Source organism: Mercenaria mercenaria, chromosome 13 (assembly GCF_021730395.1).
Source record: "Mercenaria mercenaria strain notata chromosome 13, MADL_Memer_1, whole genome shotgun sequence".
Lineage (NCBI taxonomy): Eukaryota > Metazoa > Mollusca > Bivalvia > Venerida > Veneridae > Mercenaria > Mercenaria mercenaria.
The window spans coordinates 36,303,784-36,324,139 of record NC_069373.1 but is presented as its reverse complement, the minus strand read 5'-3'; the positions used below and the strand labels follow the sequence as shown (position 1 = coordinate 36,324,139).

Genomic DNA, 20,356 nt, shown 5'->3' with positions numbered 1-20,356 from the left:
TCCTGCAAGACTACCCTTGTCTTGAAAGTCTGTCTTAAGGCAATCAAAAAATACCAAACAAATATGAAGTTGACCGTAATGCAATGAAATTATGGTCATGTGACTGAGACACATGATGAAAACGTTTACTTAGGTACACATCATCAGCAGAGGCAGACATTCCTCTTTACAATCAAGCATCAATAAAGCTTATAATTGGCATGAAAATGGCCTTTACTAGCTGGGAAAATTGCACTATATTGTTATGTACTACATTCAAGTGGACCACGGAGGCATATCCAGCAAATTACTACCTTCATGCCTCGAAACCTTGGTCTTACTTATAATAACCCACCTTATACACCAAGCTTCATTTGAACATTAAACTGAAGTTAAAAAGAAGGCAAGTAGTCTGTTTACCCACCAGCCAAATGACATTGACAAGATAAAAAAAAACAAGAATTCTGATTTATGGAATGACACTTATTTTGTTAATAGAAAAACTGTGATAATCTATACAGAATGGTGGGCTTTCCTAGTCTGAAAGCTTGAGATATTATCATTCCTGTATTAGGTTAGCTTTTTCTAAGTACAAAACCTTCCTGTTTATTAATCAATGGATATTTCTTGGGATTACATCAGCTGATAAATGACAGCAACCCTATAAATGTGACTAAATGACACTGGTTTCTTTGAAAGTCAGTTAATTAATCAATGTAGCCTTGAAAAGACTGACAGACAATGCTGTAAAAAGCTTTCCTACATGAAATGTTAGGGCACCGTGATTACCTTGATTACCTGAGTACACAGAGGAAACAAGATAAAGATTTTTGTCATCTTTACAGGCAGTTTCATTCTGCTATAAACTGGAATCTAAAGTCTCTTCATATTATGTAATTAAAACTGTTTGATCCATCTAATCTACAAGTGAGCCGAACCATGAGAAAACCAACACAGAGCATTTGTGACCAGCATCCGCGCAGTCTGGTCAGGATCCATACTGTTCGCTAACGGTTTCTCTAATTGCAATAGGGTTTGAAAGCAAACAGTATGGATCCTGACCAGACTGTGCAGTTGCACAGGCTGGTCTGGATTCATGCTGGTCGCAAATGCACTATATTGGTTTTCTCATGGTGCGGCTCAAATACGTATTTGTCAACTCTTTTTAAAGAGGCTTATAACATATTGAACTGATATAGCAAACTTTTGCTTTTTATACTATTCTGTATTTATCTTAGGTGCATTTTTACGTAGAAATCAGGCTACACTATAGAAACTCGTAGTATTAAATAAATGTAAATGTAAGATTTGAAACCATTGGAAATTCAGCTAAAAATTATAAAAGAGGGCCTCAATGGCCGCACATTAAGGTCCATAAAAAGATCCTTCAGAACATTCATCAAGTGGTTCATGAAAAGAAACTCTTCAAATGGCAGCCCCACTACATTTTGAGAGACAAGTCTGGTGAACATCCATTTTAAGCAGTTCATTATCTTAAAAATGCAAAATCAAGACAAAAATCATGCCCCAGGCAGGAATCTAACCCGGGCAGCCGCTGCAATAAAATTTTTCCTGCATTCTTGACCAATACACCACGGATGAATACATTCTTATAATGGCCATTTTATATAAAACTTTATAATTAAGGCAATTTAATTACCTCTGGTACCCTGTTACAAATGCTTTTCAATTTTCAATGAAAAAAGTAGTTAAAATAACTAATTCTGATGTGTTTCCATAACATAAGTCAGCAACTAAATAAGTTTCAAAGCCTAAATACTCCAATCCTTTTTTTTTGTACTGTCATATGATCTGGAGGTCAATACCTTGTAAGTAGTTCCTGAAGATAAGTTGGACAATGTGGTCTTTTTCTATTTTTTGATTAAACAATCTACTTTTCTGACTCTAGATGTCAAACTTTCAAACTTAACCTAGACTGCTGTAAAATGTCAAACATTCTGACAAAGTTTGAAAAGACTGCACCAAAAATTGTGACCAGAGTGTTAATGGATGACTGACAATAGGGATAAGATGATATCACAACTAAGCTTACATTAGCAATTTGCGCTCAAGTGAGCTAAAACAGAAACCAGTCCTATAATAATTTCGACCCCGCTCGGCAGGACAATATTACGATAGGAATTTTTTTTCTATGAAAATCTATGACAAAGTCCAAAAATCTCGGTTCTGGATAAAAGAAATTTGATCAAAAGTTCTTGCCAATGATAAATTCTTTGCATTGGACCAGAAGCTGTGCTTAATTGTAACATGAAGACATTCTCCCAAGAAAAAATTCTCCGTGTCGGACCAGCTGCAAGCTTTATCGTCATATGAAGATCTATCTTTCAAGAATAAAGTCTCTTTGCTGGACCTCCTACTCTGCCTTACTGTGACCTCTCTGTCTCTGTTCCTGACTCTGTTTCTCTGTCTCTCTCTCTCTCTGGTGGGGCTCAAACTCTGGTGCTCTCGATCCAGAGGCAAAAGCTCTACCACTGAGCTATCATGGCACAGGATTCCTGTTCAGTAAAGTAATTTTGTCTAATGGTAGAGTGTCCACCTCTGGTGCTGAAGGTCGCAGATTCGATCCACCGTTGCATACCAAGGATGTGAAAAATGGTACTAACTGCTCCTTTAATATGCTCAGCATTATGCGGATAGAACAGGCTCTTCTCTCAAACTCGTAATCTCGCAAAATGAGATGCAGAGACTGATGTCTTAATTGGTAGAATTTGTTTAATGATTCACCTTAAATTAGTTAGTGTAAACAATTGTAATTTTGTTTCAGATATAGGATCTGATGTACTATTTTCATGCTGATTCAGGGATCAGCCTAGGTCAAAATTTTAGGGAGAAGTGACTTCTCCCTCCACAGAATTTAGGGAGAAGTTGAGAAATTTAAGGAGAAGAATCGGCATAGCATTCAGTTTCTTGCCCATATATATCCACTTTCTGTGGGTCTAGCTGTAACTTATAAACAGTAAATATTTAAGGAAATTGATTCTTGCATTATCATTTTTATGAATTTCTAAATAAAGTATAAAACTTAGCTATGAAAAAGTCGCCTTTAAATTTTTTTCCGAAATTTACATGTCCGAAAATTAGTAAATTTAACAGGTGCACGATCAAAACGGCGTGAAAATTTTCATTAATGTTTCGATTCTCGTACTTTTATAATGCCCGATTTTTGCACCAATTTGTTCAGATTATACATTTAATTTATTCATTTATTATTTTTTTCGAAAATAATACCAAAAATCGTTTGTTAATGGCGATTTTTTTTACAATATTTTGTACGGCAGTTCTGACTCCGCGAAATCATTTTTTTTCCACAGTACCCGAGCGTTCATTTACAGAAATTGACCGTATTATTGGTAATTGAAATAATTTTTGAAGTAATCTTTAATAAAATGAAAGAATAATATACAATTGTTGCATAAAATCATGCTCTCGTTAAGTTTATCGGCTTTTTACACGCCGATTGAAAATTTTCAAAATGGCGGTGGCTTACAATATTATTGATTGACACTGTTAGATATTAACGCTACGATTGGCTGAAGTTTGACAGGCGAGTAGGCGGGGTTGACTATGGATTTATCGATAATTTAATCTAGAATATGCATCAAGTTTTGCAACTTAAGTAAACAGATAATAACTCGCTGAAAAACTCGGCGATTTGGATTTCGCCCGGAGGCGATAATTAAGCGAAGTGGCCGACTTTAAAGCGACGATATCGCTCAAATCGCCTTGTAGGCTGATCCCTGTGATTATACATGTAAACTATCATGTTTTAATCGATGAGCGTCGATTAATATTTCTGGTAAAATCAAGCAAACCCTCATAACATAAAATTACATTTGAATGAACTTTCTGAAAGTTAAAAACATGTTAAAGTAACTATTGTCATGAAATTAAATCAACAACGGGAGTCATACTAGCCTTTTTTACAGAGCTAAGCTTGTCTCTGGTTATAATGGGAAAGATTCATTACAGGTCCTTATCTGTATCTATTACTGGGAATTTAGCAGTCTGTTGATTCTTGAATCATGTTTTATCAAATCTAATACAGTAAACCTCGCTTATAAGGAACAGCTTGGGACCTCTAAAATTTGTTCTTTATAACCGAGATTCCTTATATCCGTATAGCGAACAAGTTCCTTGTAACCGAGGTTTGTATAACGAACACAATTTGTATGTCGAACACTATTTGACTGACGTTTGAAAAGGGCTACGTGTTCACAATCCGGTCCTACCATAAATCTGTATGTGAGAAAAATGCGAGTCTAGTACCGGTTCTTTTCTGGAGAGATGGTAAGGTAAACTGCATGCATGTATGTGACCGTAAAAGTGTTTAAACACGGCCTTTAAACCTAAACTAAGCCAAAATGTACGTCGGATAGAATGACCGTAGTTTTCGTTTATTTTTTTGTCAGTTATTTCGATCTTCTTTTTCAGAGAGCGCTACATTATGACTATAAGATATGTTGCACTTACGCCCCTTACCTTGCTCTACTGCATGTTATGTGAAAAGGCATCAACAGTAATATAAAATAAATGTTCAATTTTCTATTTTGCAGACACAAGATAACAGCGTCTTACATACGGATTAAAGTGCAAATTATACCTATAATATTGCTATTGTCTATTTTAGTACCTGCTTTAATTTTAACGATTGGAAATTAGGTAAACTGAACTGTTTGCCATTGTTAATCACGCGTAATTAGCACATTTATTAGGATATTTCCATCGTCACAAAACTAGACTAATAATGACCAATATTATAATCCCAAGTCTGCTATCGTGTAGTATTTGAGAAATGTTAATGACGATATTATATATTTTCTTTTCATTTTAGCCTTGAATTAACAAACTAAAGATCATAGACATGAAATCATTTGTTTTTATTCAAGTGCATGAAAACGCGGGAAAGTGCCGAGATTACTCATCAGCGATTCTCAAGTTTATTTCCGATTTTCAATATTTTTTATTCTTTATGTCCATTCGCTATAACCGAGGGGTTTTCCACTGAATTTCATACTTTGGGACCGGAAAAGTGTTCCTTATAACCGAGTGTTCCTTATAACGGAGTTCCCTATAACCGAGGATTTTTACATTGAATAAAGAAGGAATTAGATCGGGGAATTGAAAACTGTTCCTTATAACCGAGTGTTCCTTATATCCGAGTTCCTTATAAGTGAGGTTTACTGTATCAGTTTTAAGACATGTTTAAACATTTTGTATGAATTCTTATCATAACAGCCTTTTAAAGAAGGTACTTAATTAACAGAGAATTTCTACTAAGAATTCTGCTCCACACTAAACAAACAGCTGTTGTTTTTATGGGGCAAGGGACAGTAGATTTGAAAATTCCACAAATCTGCGCTGATACCAGTGCGAAAAAAATCATAAACAAGAGCTGTCTCCGTAGGATGACACATGCCCCCGATGGCACTTTGAATGAATAGTTATGGCCAATGTTAGAGTTTAGGACCTTTGACCTACCGAGCTGGGTCTTGCCACGACACATCGTCTTACTGTGTCACACATTCATGCATAGTTATTTTAAAATCCATGCATGAATGACAAAGATAAGGACCGGACATGCCCATCAATGCACTATCATGAAAAATGATCTTTAACGTCTAAGTGTGACCTTGACCTTTGAGCTACGGACCTGGGTCTTGCACACTGCACGTCGTCTTACTGTGGTACACATTCATGCCAAGTTATTTGAAAATCCATCCATCGATGACAAAGATATGGACCGGACACGCCCATCAATGCACTATCCTTTAACATCTAAGTGTGACCTTGACCTTTGAGCTACGGACCTGGGTCTTGCGCACTGCACGTCGTCTTACTGTGGTACACATTCATGCCAAGTTATTTGAAAATCCATCCATCGATGACAAAGATATGGACCGGACACGAAAATTGCGGACAGACCGACAGACAGTTCAAAAACTAATTTTGAGAAATTCCAGGGAAGTGTTGAGCATATGTATTGCATATACTTAGCACATCATTATGTGACATTTTCAGCCTGCCCATTCTGTTGTTTCTATGATAAAAATGAGCAAAACTCCGGTTTCAGGACACTAAATTTTGAGGCAAAAATGGCCCAAAATGCACACCTTATTATCTGCAAATGATTGACCTAAAACACACGTATATTTTTAAAGCATGTGACCAGACGAAAATAATGGTGGGAAAAAAAGTGTCTCATAACAGTTTACTTTTTCCGCAAGTTTGAGCTGAATCTAGATGGATGAATGACCGATTTATGTAACTGGCCCCTGCCACTTAAGAAACAACTCGAAAGCGAACAAAAACTTAAACCTGAAATTCTAAGTAACAAGAGGGTCATGATGACCCTAGATCGCTTGTCTGAGTAATATGAGCTACATGTTTTCAAATGTCAAACTGATGATAAAATATTAAGGAAGTAGGTCAGTAGGTCATATTTATGGTCACTGAAAGTCAGTTTTAAGATCAGTATGCAAAAGTGTACATGTCATCCAAATTTCAAAGCTGTATCTTAAAAAACAAGAAAGTAGGTCAGTAGGTCACATTCATGGTCACTGAAAGTCAGTTTTAAGGTTGGTGTGCTAAACTGTACATGACATATAAATTTCAAGGCTGTATTTTAAAAATCAAGAAAGTAGGTCACATTCAACATGACCCAGATTCGAACTTGACCTAAAGATCATCAAGGTTAACATTCTGACAAAGTTTCATGAAGATACAGTCATAAATGTGGCTTCTAGAGTGTTTACAAGCTTTTCCTTTGATTTGACCTGGTGACCTAGTTTTTGACCCCACCTGACCCAGATTTGAACTTGACCTAAAGATCACCAAGGTTAACATTCTGACCAAGATTCATATAAATATTGCCAAAAATGTGGCCTCTTAGAGTGTTAATTAGCTTTTCCTTTGATTTGACCTAGTGACCTAGTTTTTGAACCCAACTGACCAAGATTTGAAACTGACCTAAAGATCATCAAGGTTAACATTCTCACCAAGTTTCATATAGATATTGTCAAAAATGTGGCCTCTAGAGTGTTAACAAGCTTTTTCTCTGATTTGACCTGGTGACCTAGTTTTTGACCCCAAATGACCCAATATCGAACTCGTCCAAGATTTTATTGAAAGTAACATTCTGACCATGTTTCATTAAGATTGGACCAAAATTGTGACCTCTAGAGTGTTGACAGTCAAATTGTTGATGACGGACCACGGACACAGGGCGATCGAAAAAGCTCACCTTGAGCACTTCTACTCAGGTGAGCTAAAAAGGGAGGATTATTCATGAAATATTGGTTTAAGCATTATGACCTTTGTGCATCATATGGGGAAAACAGTTTTAAATACAAAGCAAATCCATCAAGTGATTATAGATATATAAATTAAATGCATCAAAACTTGAACCAAGGTGTGGATGCAGAGAGATACTGGTAAGGACACCAACACCAAGTCCAGTTAGATTTATTTATTTATTTATTTGGGTTTTACGGCGCACCAACACAGTATAGGTTATATGGCGCCAAACAGGACTACAAATTTTGGTTTCACATCTCATTTACATCGAAATAAAAACATGAGGTATGGAATCAAAATTTGCATACCTGCTGGAATCACAGTTACAGAAAAACCAAGTGTTAAGACCCTATTAGTCGCCTCTTACAATCATGCAAGGGTAAGGCAGTGGTTCCAATTCTTTTCATACATAGATCGTCCCAGAACCACATGGGGCAAGTCCAGTTAGTTAGCTCTCCATATATTTCTTATAGTTGAGATAAAAATGCATATTCACAAGAGGGTTACAGCTTTATGCCCTGCACTAACTTTAATTGTTGTCTTTAATTATGTAAAGTTCCATTAAAATCCCTTTTTCAGTTTTCAGATATCACCATGACCTGAAAAAAAGACTGACATCCTAAGAAGGCAAGTTCTGTGTGTTGTCTTAATGGGATGAATATTCAAGCCAAATCATATAAAAGCCAATCCAGGCAGTTAAAAAGATATGAGCCGCGCAATGAGAAAACCAACATAATGGCTTTGCGACCAGCATGGATCCAGACCAGCCTGCGCATTTGCACAGTCTGGTCAGGATCCATGCTGTTCGCTCTCAAAGCATATTGCAATTAGAGAAACTGTTAGCGAACAGCTTGGATCCTGACCAGACTGCGCGGATGCGCAGGCTGTTTTGGATCAATGCTGGTCGCAAAGCCACTATGTAGGGTTTCTCATGGCGCGGCCCAAACGGAGAAAACAAAAACAACATTACCCTTTACCACAATGAACACCATGTGCTGAAAGGGATAAATAATTATTTCTCTATAATGAAAATGAAACAAAAGAGAATTATTGTCAAACAATATAAAATTCACTACTGCTAAAGGAGCAATGAAATGAAAAGGGAAGTATTTTAATCTAATTTATATCATTCTTTCACAGATGTGAAGCTCTACATAGTTTGTCAATTAGTAACAAATGCTTTGTATTACAATAGGACAATAGTTTTCAATTTACACTAGCTATCCAAGCAGCAAAGTGTTACAGACTGATAACTGTGACCTTGTCCTTGACCTAATGGCATCAAAATTACATTTTGACTATAAACCCCCCCCCCCACCCCCCGCCAGATGTGTTTCCATTGGACACAGGTGCCCCCAATCCTGTCACTGTACATGGTTTCACGATTCAAGCTGAAATATATTTAAGATATGCAGCACTAACTTTTAAGCACTTCAGGAGTATTTTTTCACTAAGTGAAGGGCCATAACTTTGGTTTACCTGAGCGAAATCCCATGGAGAGCACCAGCTGCACAACTTCACATGCTATATAACAATCCTTTAATGTTGTATGACTTTTTGAGATACATGGGACAAACTTTTATTTTTTTTACTAAGTCGATGGCAATAACTGTGGTATTGCAGAATGAAAAAACAACAACAAGAGCTGTCACTAATGGTGACAAATGCCCCAACAGCGCCTTGACCTTTAACCTGGTGACCTTGACCTTTGACCTGGTGACCCCAAAGTCAATTGGGGTCGTGTACTCAATAAGTACTATTAGCATGTGAAGTTTGAAGGTCCTGGGTGCAGTGGTTCGCAAGTAAAGTGCCTTCATGCAAAATGTTAACATTGGCTCCTGTGACCTTGACCTTTAACCTGGTGACCCCAAAGTCAGTAGGGGTCGTGTACTCAATAAGTACTATTAGCATGTGAAGTTTGAAGGTCCTGGGTGCACTTGGTTCGCGAGTAAAGTGCCTTTATGCAAAAAGTTAACATTGGCCCCTGTGACCTTGACCTTTAACCTGGTGAACCCATTGTCAGTAGGGGTCTTGTACTCAATAAGTACTATTAGCATGTGAAGTTTGAAGGTCCTGGGTGCAGTGGTTCGTCAGTAAAGTGCCTTCATGCAAAAAGTTAACATTGGCCCCTGTGACCTTGACCTTTGACCTGGTGACCCCTACGTCTGTAGGGGTCGTGTACTCAATAAGTACTATTAGCATGTGAAGTTTGAAGGTCCTGGGTGCAGTGGTTCACGAGTAAAGTGCCTTCATGCAAATAGTTAACGTTGTGACGAACAAACTAACAAACAAACGGACGGACAGTTACAAAACTAATATGCCTCCCTTCAGGGGCATAAAAAAAACAACAAGAGGGCCATGATGGCCTTATATTGCTCACCTGAGTACCATTGCTCAAAATGATATGATCAAGTTTTGCCATAGAGCACATAGGCATATACATTAAATATCATCAGGATTTACATTTCTTGTAACAGTCCCTTTTGACCTAGTCAAGGCCAATTTCCATACAAAGTTCGAGGGTCCTAAAATGCTGCATTTTTGTACTAACATGACTATTCCTTACCCTGTAAGACTTAAATAACATTTAAAACCAATCTTATTAGATGCTGCTGATATATATTCGTTGACATAAAATAAAGGGAGATAATTTGTCATAAATTCAGTCAAAAGTTCTCTACCCTGATTGTCCGAGTCCATCTGATGGCACAAAAATGTCACTATGTGACAGGGGAGCTAAAAAAAAAAAACATATAAAAAACCCACCGAAGTCAGGTGCAAAAATTCACAAGTCAGATAATATTCTGACATGACTTCATGGCCCTAGATGAAATATTTTTAGATACATGCAACACAAACTTTTAAGCACTTAATGTGTATTTTTCACTAAGTCAAGGACAATAAATCTGGTCTGCCTGGGTGAAAACCCAAACACCTCCACAATTTCACATACCATTTAACACTCCTGTAATGTTTTATGACTCTAAGCCAAATACTTTTTAGATACATGTGGCACAAACTTGTATGACATTTATGGATATTTTTTTTTTTACTTAATCAAGGGCCATAACCCTCATCTGACTGACAGATATCCTAAACAAATCCCAAGGAGCACAACTTCCCATGTTGAATAATGTTTCTATTATGTTTCATGACCCTAGGTCAAATATGTTTTAAGACATGTGCAATATAACCTTTTATGTCCTTTAAGCATATTTTCATATACCTATATAGAGGCTATAACTCTGATCTGGCTGAATGAAATCTTCAATAAAACTCCAGGTGCACAACTTTACATGACAAATAATAATCCTGTTATGTTTTGTAAGCCTGGGTCAAACAATTTTTGAGACACATGCGACACAAACTCAGGCCTTTTTATGCCCCCGAAGGGAGGCATATTAGTTTTCAACTATCCATCCGTTCGTTAGTTCGTCACAACGTTAACATTTTGCATGAAGGCACTTTACTCACGAACCACTGCACCCAGGACCTTCAAACTTCACGTGCTGATAGTACTTATTGAGTACACAACCACTACTGACTTTGGGGTCACCAGGTCAAAGGTCAAGGTCACCAGGTCAAAGGTCAAGGCGCTGCGGGGGCATTTGTCACTATTAGTGACTGCTCTTGTTTATGCATATTTTTCAGTAAGGCAAGGACCATAACTCTTCGTCTGGCTTTGTGAGATCCCAATTAAAATACGAGGTGCACAATTTCCCATGCTGAGTAACAATCCTATGAGGTTTGATGATGTTGGGTCAAATATTTTTTGAGATATGCAGAACACAAATTTGGACGGACTGAAAGGACAACTCTTAAGTGCCCCAACGGACAGACAAAGGCAACTCCAAGTGCCCCCCACCCCCCAAAATTGGAGAGAGGTGGGGAAGGGGAGCATAAACAAGAGCTGTCAGAGGACAGCAACGCTCGACTATTTAACAGCCTTGTCGCTTGAATGAATAAGAAAGTCGAAAAAGGGGCATAATTTAGTAAAAAAGTAAAATAGGGTTATGGAACCTGCAAAGTGCTTATCAGCTTATGACAGTGGACAAGTGTATGAAGTTTCAATCCATTCCCATTAGTGGGTACTGAGATACCAGCTTACATATAAGAATTTAACCCAAAAACTCCTAAGTTGAAAAAGGGGCATAATTTTGTAAAATGCAAAGTTGAGTTATTGATCCTTTGCACTGCATGTCATATCATGACAGTGAACTAGTGTGTGAAGTTTCAATCCTTTCCCATTAGTGGATACTGAGATACCAGCTTACATACAAAAACTTAAACAAAAATTTCTATGTTGAAAAAGGGGCATAATTTTGTAAAAAAGCAAAATAAAGTTATGTGACCTGCTTTGTGTATGTCAGATCATGACAGTGAACAAGTGTGTGAAGTTTCAATCCATTCCCATTAGTGAGTACTGAGATACCAGCTTACATACAAAACCTTAACCAAAAAATTCTAAGTCGAAAAAGGGGCATAATTTTGTAAAAAAGCAAAATAGAGTTATGGAACCTGTGCAATGTAAGTCAGTTTATCACAGTAAATAAGTGTGTGAAGTTTCAATCCATTCCCACAAGTGGTTACTGAGATACCAGCTTACATACAAAACCTTAACCAAAAATTTCTAAGTCAAAAAAGGGGCATAATTTTGTAAAAGAGCAAAACAGAGTTATTGAACCTGTGCAATGTAAGTCAGTTTATCACAGTGAATAAGTGTGTGAAGTTTCAATCCATTCCCACAAGTGGTTGCTGAGATACCAGCTTACATACAAAAACTTAACCAAATCAGGACGCGGACGCGGACGCCGACGCATGGGCGAGTCCAATAGCTCTACTATTCTATGAATAGTCGAGCTAAAAATTAGGCTCTGACTTGGATTTGAACTGCAGCTAAACTGTTCCACAGCACATAAGCTAGCTTAGGCCCAACACTCTAGATGTCTGAGCCACATTGGAATTTTCTAAGTATGCAGATTAATTAAGTTATGTTGACCTTGAACTTGATTCCACTGACCCCATATATATATGATCCCAAACTTGGTTTTTCTATAAGCTACCTGTAGGCTAAATAATTTCAATACATCAATGCAAAGTAAAGTAAATCAGCAAAAAACATTTTTTTGAATTTTTAGTAACAGTGACATTGACCTTGACCATAGTGACCTCATATGCAATCCCAAAATCTGTCTGTAGTAAGCTACCTATATACCAAGTTTCATTGCAGTCTGTTACTCCTTAATCAAGTTACTGAGCAGAAACTGTAAGCTGACACTGCCTGCCAGCCCATTAAGCATCATTCACCAATTTAATAACCAGATTTTTTGAAAACCAAGTTAACCAGAGAGTTTCAATCCAGTATCTGCATTAGTTTTGGAGATAGTAACTTACATGCAAAACTTTAACCAGTAGTTTTTAAGTTCAAAAGGGGACATAATTTTGCAAAATATATGTCAAAGTTATAGGACTTGATGCTATGACCTAGTTTTATAAACCCAAAGAAATGTGTGAAGTTTCAATTCAATATTTGCATTAGGTTTTTGTATGCAAAATTTTAACCAAGATTTTCGAAGTCCAAAAGGGGGCATAATTTGGCCAAAATTCGTGTCAGAGTTATGGGACTTGATGCTATCACCTAGTCTCATAACCCTGAAGACACAATGTGAAGTTTCAATTCAATATCTGCATTAGTTTTGGAGAAAGTAATTGCACACAAAACTTTTACCAGGATTTTACAAGTCCAAAAACATGTCAGAGTTATGGGACTTGACCCAGTGAGGTTGGTAATTGACCTAGAAAAAGAAAAAATAAGTTTCAAAGCTATATGCCTGTAAGTATGTACTTGCATGCTAACTTTAACCAAGCTGTGATGATGACACCAAGGTGAGTAGAATAGCAAGCTAACATGAACAGAAACCATTTTCAGTCTTAAGTCACTATGACCTTGACCTTTGACCTACTGGTCCCCAGAACAATACGGATCATCTACTGACCAAAGGCAATCATCCTATTAAGTTTGGTGTCTGCAGACCAAAGCGCTCTTTACTTAATGGGTTAAAACTGTACACTAGAATAGAACTAGACTAGACTAGACTAGCACTCACTGTGACCTTGACCTTTAACCTATGGACCCCCATAACATTGGGGTAAACTACTATCTACAGCCAATCAGCCAAAGAAGTATGACCATTATGAAGACCAAACATTCTCTAGTTACTGTCAGATCAGAAACCAAATGGTCTACTGACAGACTGAAAAAGAGAGAGAACCAAGAAACAATGAGTAAAACAAGAGATCACAGAGTGATCTTGGCGCCCACCAATGTGTCATTTTTGTGTGTTCCAAATTTCAAGACTTACTGACTAGCTCAAGGTCAAATTTCATTTCCGTACACAACACTGTGCATGTGGTCTAAATTCGAAAGCTGTAACTTGAGAAATGTGAAAGTAGGTCACTAGATCAATTTCAAGGACAAAGTTCTTTGTACACAAAACTATGCATGTGCATCAATTTTGAAGACTGTAGTTTGAGAAATTTGAAAGTAGGTCACTAGATCAATCTTAAGGTTAAAGTTTATTTCGGTACACAAAACTATGCAAGTGGTCCAAATTTGAAGGCTGTAGCTAAAGAAATGAGAAAGTAGGTCACTAGGTCAAAATCAAGGTCAAATTTTACTTCACAACACAAATCTATGCATGTGGTCCAAATTTGAAGCCTGTTCCTTCAAAAATGTGAACGTAGGTCACTAGGTCAATATCAAGGTCAAAGTTTGTTTCGGTACACAATCCTATTCATGTGGTCTAAATTTGAAGCCTATAGCTACAGAAATCTGAAAGTAGGTCACTAGGTCAATCTTAAGGACAAAGTTGATTTCGGTACACAAAACTATGCAAGTGGTCCAAATTTGAAGGTTGTAGCTTGAGAAATGTGAAAGTAGGTCACTAGGTCAAAATCAAAGTCAAATTTTATTTCGGAATACAAAACTATGCATGTGGTCCAAATTTGAAGCCTGTACCTTCAAAAATGTGAAAGTAGGTCACTAGGTCAATGTAAAGGTCAAAGTTTGTTTCGGTACACAAAACCATGCATGTGGTCCAAATTTGAAGGCTGTAGCTTGAGAAATGTGAAAGTAGGTCACTAGGTCAAAATCAAGGTCAAATTTTATTTCGGAATACAGAACTATGCATGTGGTCCAAATTTGAAGCCTGTACCTTCAATGTTTCGGTACAATTACCATGCATGTGGTCCAAATTTGAAGGCTGCAGCTTGAGAAATGTGAAAGTAGGTCACTGGGTCAAAATCAAGGTCAAATTTCATTTCGGAACACGACATTATGCATGTGGTCCAAAATTTGAAGCATGTACCTTCAAAAATGTGAAAGTAGGTCATTAGGTCAATGTCAAGGTCAAAGTTTATTTCAGTGCACAAAACTATGCATGTGGTCCAAATTTGAAGGTTGTAGCTACAGAAATGTGAAAGTAGGTCACTAGGTCAAAATCAAGGTCAACTCATGTCAAGGTTCATCTTGCCACTCAAAACCATACATGTGGTCCAAATCTGAATGTTGTAGGTTATTGACAAGAAGTTTTTATAAGCTTTTCCCTATATAAGTCTATATGAACCATGTGACCCCCAGGGCGGGGCCATATTTGACCCTAGGGGGATAATTTTGACAAACTTGGTAGAGAACCACTAGACTATGCTACATTACAAATATCAAAGCCCTAGGCTTTGTGGTTTGGACAAGAAGATTTTCAAAGTTTTTCCCTATATAAGTCTATGTAAACCATGTGACCCCCGGGGCGGGGCCATATTTGACCCTAGGGGGATAATTTGAACATTCTTAGTTGAAGACCACTAGATGATGTCACATACAAAATATCAAAGCCCTAGGCCCTGTGGTTTTGGACAAGAGGTTTTTCAAAGTTTTTCCCTATATAAGTCTATATAAACCATGTGACCCCCGGGGCGGGGCCATATTACACCTCAGGGAAATAATTTGAATCATATTGGTAGAAGACCACTAGATGATGCTTCATACCAAATATCAAAGCCCTAGGCTCTGTGGTTTGGGGCAAGAAGATTTTCAAAGTTTTTCCCTATATAAATCTATGTAAATTATAGAAATAAACAAGGGCCATAACTTACTAAAAATTTGTTGAACCAGTCTGATTTTCAGGGGGACACAACTAGGGTACCAATACATCATTCTGACAAAGTTTGGTCAAAATCCCCCTGGTAGTTTCTGAGGAGATGCGATAACGAGAAATTGTTAACGGAAGGACGGACGGACGGACGACGGACCACGGACGCAGAGTGATTTGAATAGCCCACCATCTGATGATGGTGGGCTAACAATATAACCCCTTTTTTCACAGTAATATAGTACCTGTCAACTTCTGGCATATTCTGATGGAGACTGGTTACTGTTTTTATAACTATTTCTATAACTGCCTAGCTGTTCTGATGTAAATGCAGTGGTCTATCCGTAAGGCTGTAGAATTTAAGGTCTCTTGTTATTCATTTCTCTACTATTTAGTAGAAAATAATTCTAGAACTGTACAGGTGAAACTATAAATAAAGATGTATAAACATGATTATAGTCTTTTTGCTAATTATACTAGGGAAAACTGTGATTTATAGTCGAGACCTATTCCTTAATTGGAACTAACGTCATTAACTGGAAAATAAACAAGAGCTGTCGGATGACAGCGCGCTTGACTATTCGAAGAATTGATTGAAGAATGGGGTCAAAATATTTCTACAGATATTCAGACAAAAGAAAAAAATACATTTATGATAGACAAACAATGTTTCTGTATTTGTGGATCTCGATAAGTCTTGCACTAAATGGCAATGTGTGAACCAATTTCAAAGTCCAAAAAGGGCCATTATTCAGCCAAAATAGTTGTCAGAGTTATGTACTCTTGTCTACAGATGGAAATCATGATGATAAACAAGTGTTCAAAGTTTAAAAGCAATATGTCAAATAGTTTTGACAAAACATGGACTTGTATGAAATCAGAAGCAATTTCCAAGTCCAACAAGAGCTGTCACTAATGGTGACAAATGCCCCCACAGCACCTTGACCTTTGACCTGGTGACCCCAAAGTCAGTAGGGATGGTGTACTCAATAAGTACTATCAGCATGTGAAGTTTGAAGGTCCTTGGTGCAGTGGTTCGCGAGTACAGGGCTTTCATGCAAAAAGTTAACGTTGGCCCCTGTGACCTTGACCTTTGACCTGGTGGCTCCAAAGTCAGTAAGGGTGGTGTACTCAATAAGTACTATCAGCATGTGAAGTTTGAAGGTCCTGGGTGCAGTGGTTAGCAAGTAAAGTGCCTTCATGCAAAAAGTTAACGCTGGCCCCTGTGACCTTGACCTTTGACCTGGTGGCCCCAAAGTCAGTAGGGGTGGTGTACTCAATAAGTACTATCAGCATGTGAAGTTTGAAGGTCCTGGGTGCAGTGGTTAGCGAGTAAAGTGCCTTCATGCAAAAAGGTAACGTTGGCCCCTGTGACCTTGAACTTTGACCTGGTGACCCCAAAGTCAGTAAGGGTGTTGTATTCAATAAGTACTATCAGCATGTGAAGTTTGAAGGTCCTTGGTGCAGTGGTTCGCGAGTACAGGGCTTTCATGCAAAAAGTTAACGTTGGCCCCTGTGACCTTGACCTTTGACCTGGTGGCCCCAAAGTCAGTAGGGGTGGTGTACTCAATAAGTACTATCAGCGTGTGAAGTTTGAAGGTCCTGGGTGCAGTGGTTAGCGAGTAAAGTGCCTTCATGCAAAAAGTTAACCTTGGCCCCTGTGACCTTGACCTTTGACCTGGTGACCCCAAAGTCAGTAGGGTTGGTGTATTCAATAAGTACTATCAGCACGTGAAGTTTGAAGGTCCTCGGTGCAGTGGTTCGCGAGTAAAGTGCCTTCATGCAAAAAGTTAACGTTGTGACGAACGAACCAACTAACTTACTAACGAACGAACGAACGGACAGTTGAAAACTAATATGCCTCCCTTCGGGGGCAAAAAAAGGGCAATTATTCAGCCAAAATAAACAACAGAGTTATGTACTCTTTCCTACAGATAGAGACTATTATACTGAACAAGTGATAAAAGTTTCAAAGCCATATGTCAAACACTTTACACAAAATATGAACTGGTACAAAAAACTTAACCAAGATTTTTAAGTCAAAAGGGGCCATTATTCAGCCAAAATCCTTGACGAAGTTATGTACTCTTGCCTATAACTGGACATGGTGATGGTAAACAGGTGTTGAAAGTTTCAAAGCTTTATCTTCAAAGACTTTGTCAAAATATGAACTGGTACGAAAAACTTAACCCAGATTTCTAAGTCAAAAAGGGCCATAATTCAGCCAAAATTCCTGATGGAGTTATGTGCTCTTGCCTATAACTGGACATGGTGATGGTAAACAAGTGTTGAAAGTTTCAATGCTTTATCTCTAAAGACTTTGTCAAAATATGAACTGGTACGAAAAACTTAACCAATATTTCTAAGTCGAAAGGGGCCATAATTCAGCCAAAATCCTTGACGGAGTTATGTACTCTTGCCTATAACTGGACATGGTGATGGTAAACAGGTGTTGAAAGTTTCAAAGCTTTATCTCAAAAGACTTAGTAAAAAGATGAACTGGTACGAAAAACTTAACCATTATTTCTAAGTCAAAAGGGGCCATAATTCAGCCAAAATCCCAGGAGTTATGTGTTCTTGCCTAAAACTGGCCATGGTGATGGTAAACAAATGTTGAAAGTTTCAAAGCTTTATCTCAAAAGACTTTGTCAAAATGTGGACTGGTGCGAAAAACTTAACCAAGGTATGACGCCGAAGCCGACGCCGTGGTGAGTAGGACAGCTCTACTTATTCTTCGAATAGTCGAGCTAAAAACTGGAAGAACTAAATGTCAGGGATTGACTTCAAGATAAATAAAATCGGATCCTTCTTATGTAAACTAATAGATATAATTGAGAACTGATATTTTTTCTGATATTCACCTTAGCTATGCCAGAGAAAATAAATCTTTAGAGTCTTTGAAAACAAGAGATCACAAAGTGATCTTTGCGCCCACCACTGAGCCATTTTTGAGTGTTCCAATTTCAAGACTAGCTGAATGTCAAAATCAAGGTCAAATTTCATTTCAGTACACAACACTATGCATGTGGTCCATGCATGTAGTCCAAATTTGAAAGCTGTAGCTTGAGAAATGTGAAAGTAGGTCACAAGATCAATTTCAAGGTCAAAGTTCATTTCAGTATATAAAACTATGCATGTGCTTCAAATCTGGAGGCTGCAGCTTGAGAAATGTGAAAGTAGGTACTAGGTAAAAGTCAATGTCAAATTTCAATTCAGAACACAAAAATATGCATGTGGTCCAAATTTGAAGCCTGTAGCTTGAGAAATGTGAAAGTAGGTCACTAGGTCATTCTGAAGAAAAACAAAACTATGCATGTTATCCAAGTTTGAAGTCTGTACCTTCAAAAATGTGAAAGTAGGTCACTAGGTCAATGTAAAGGTCAAAGTTTTTTTCGGTACACAAAACTATGCATGTGGTCAAAATTTGAATGCTGTAGCTTGAGAAATGTGAAAGTAGGTCACTTGGTCAAGATAACGGTCAAATTTCATTTCGGAACATGAAACTATGCAAGTAGTCCAAATTTGAAGCCTGTACCTTCAAAAATGTGAAAGTAGGTCACTAGGTCAATGTCAAGGTCAGAGTTTCTCCAGTGCACAAAACTACGCATGTGGTCCAAATTTGAAGGCTGTAGCTTAAGAAATGTGAAAGTAGGTCACTAGGTCAAAATCAATGTCAAATTTCATTTCGAAACACAAAACTATGCATGTGGTCCAAATTTGAAGCCTGTAACTTCAAAAATGTGGAAGTAGGTCACTAGGTCAATCTAAAGGTCAAAGTTTTTTTCGTTTCACAAAGCTATGCATGTGGTCCGAATTTGAAAGCCCCAAAGGGGGGTAATTTGAACAATCTTAGTAGAAGACCAATAGATGATGTCACATACAAAACATCAAAGCCCTAGGCCCTGTGGTTTTGAATAAGAAGTTTTTCAAAGTTTTTCCCTATTCAAGTCTATATAAACCATGTGACCCCCGGGGCGGGGCCATATTTGAACCCAGGGGAATAATTTGAATCATCTTGGCAGAGAACCACTAGATGATGCTTCATACCAAATATCAAAGCCCTAGGCTCTGTGGTTTTGGACAAGAAGATTTTCAAAGTTTTTCCCTATATAAATCTTTGTAAATAATAGAAATAAACAAAGGGCCATAACTCACTCAAAAATTGTTGAACCAGTCTGATTTTCAGGGGGACACAACTAGGGTACCAATACATCATTCTGACAAAGTTTGGTCAAAATCCCCTTAGTAGTTTCTGAGGAGATGCGATAACGAGAAATTGTTAACGGACGGACGGACAGACGGACCACGGATGCAGAGTGATTTGAATAGCCCACCATCTGATGATGGTGGGCTAAAAAAATGATGACTGGGCACTTTTTATCTTTTATCTATTAATTTTGAAACAAGGGAGATCTGAGGATAAAACATACTTTTATTTTTTTTATATTTAAATCTGACAAAATAGAACAAATTGCTGTACCGATGATATAAGTGCATGTAGTTGTGTCTTTATATGCCTACATAATTAAAACTCTTCTTAATATACATAAAAATTAATTTTATGTCTCACTCATAATGTAATAGTAATATTAAAGTTAATAATTCTCTACTTTTCCTCGACTGTATCCTTTACATAGTACATGCTCCCACTAACTGTTACTGTAGGGACGATGTTACTTGACTGAGTAAACTTTCGTATTACTTAGGGTTAGGGTTGCAAGTCAGAAGAGGGGTGGTGGTGGTATAATGGATACTACAAAACTTCATCAAGAAACTCAAGGTAAAAGAAACTGAAGAAGTAAAAGCCTTTGTTTTTTAGTGGGGAGGTGGGTGGTTTGGGCTTTTTGTTTGTTTGTTTGTTTTGGGTTTAACGCCGTTTTTCAACAGTATTTCAGTCATGTAACGGCGGGCAGTTA

The 20,356-nt window shown here is 37.6% G+C and overlaps 1 protein-coding gene across 4 annotated transcripts in view; it reads right to left on the bottom strand.

The window, feature by feature from the left end:
* LOC123530424 (uncharacterized) overlaps positions 1-20,356 on the bottom strand; it is a 132,475-nt gene that overhangs the window by 34,797 nt on the left and 77,322 nt on the right. The gene's annotated exons all lie outside the window — the stretch shown is intronic.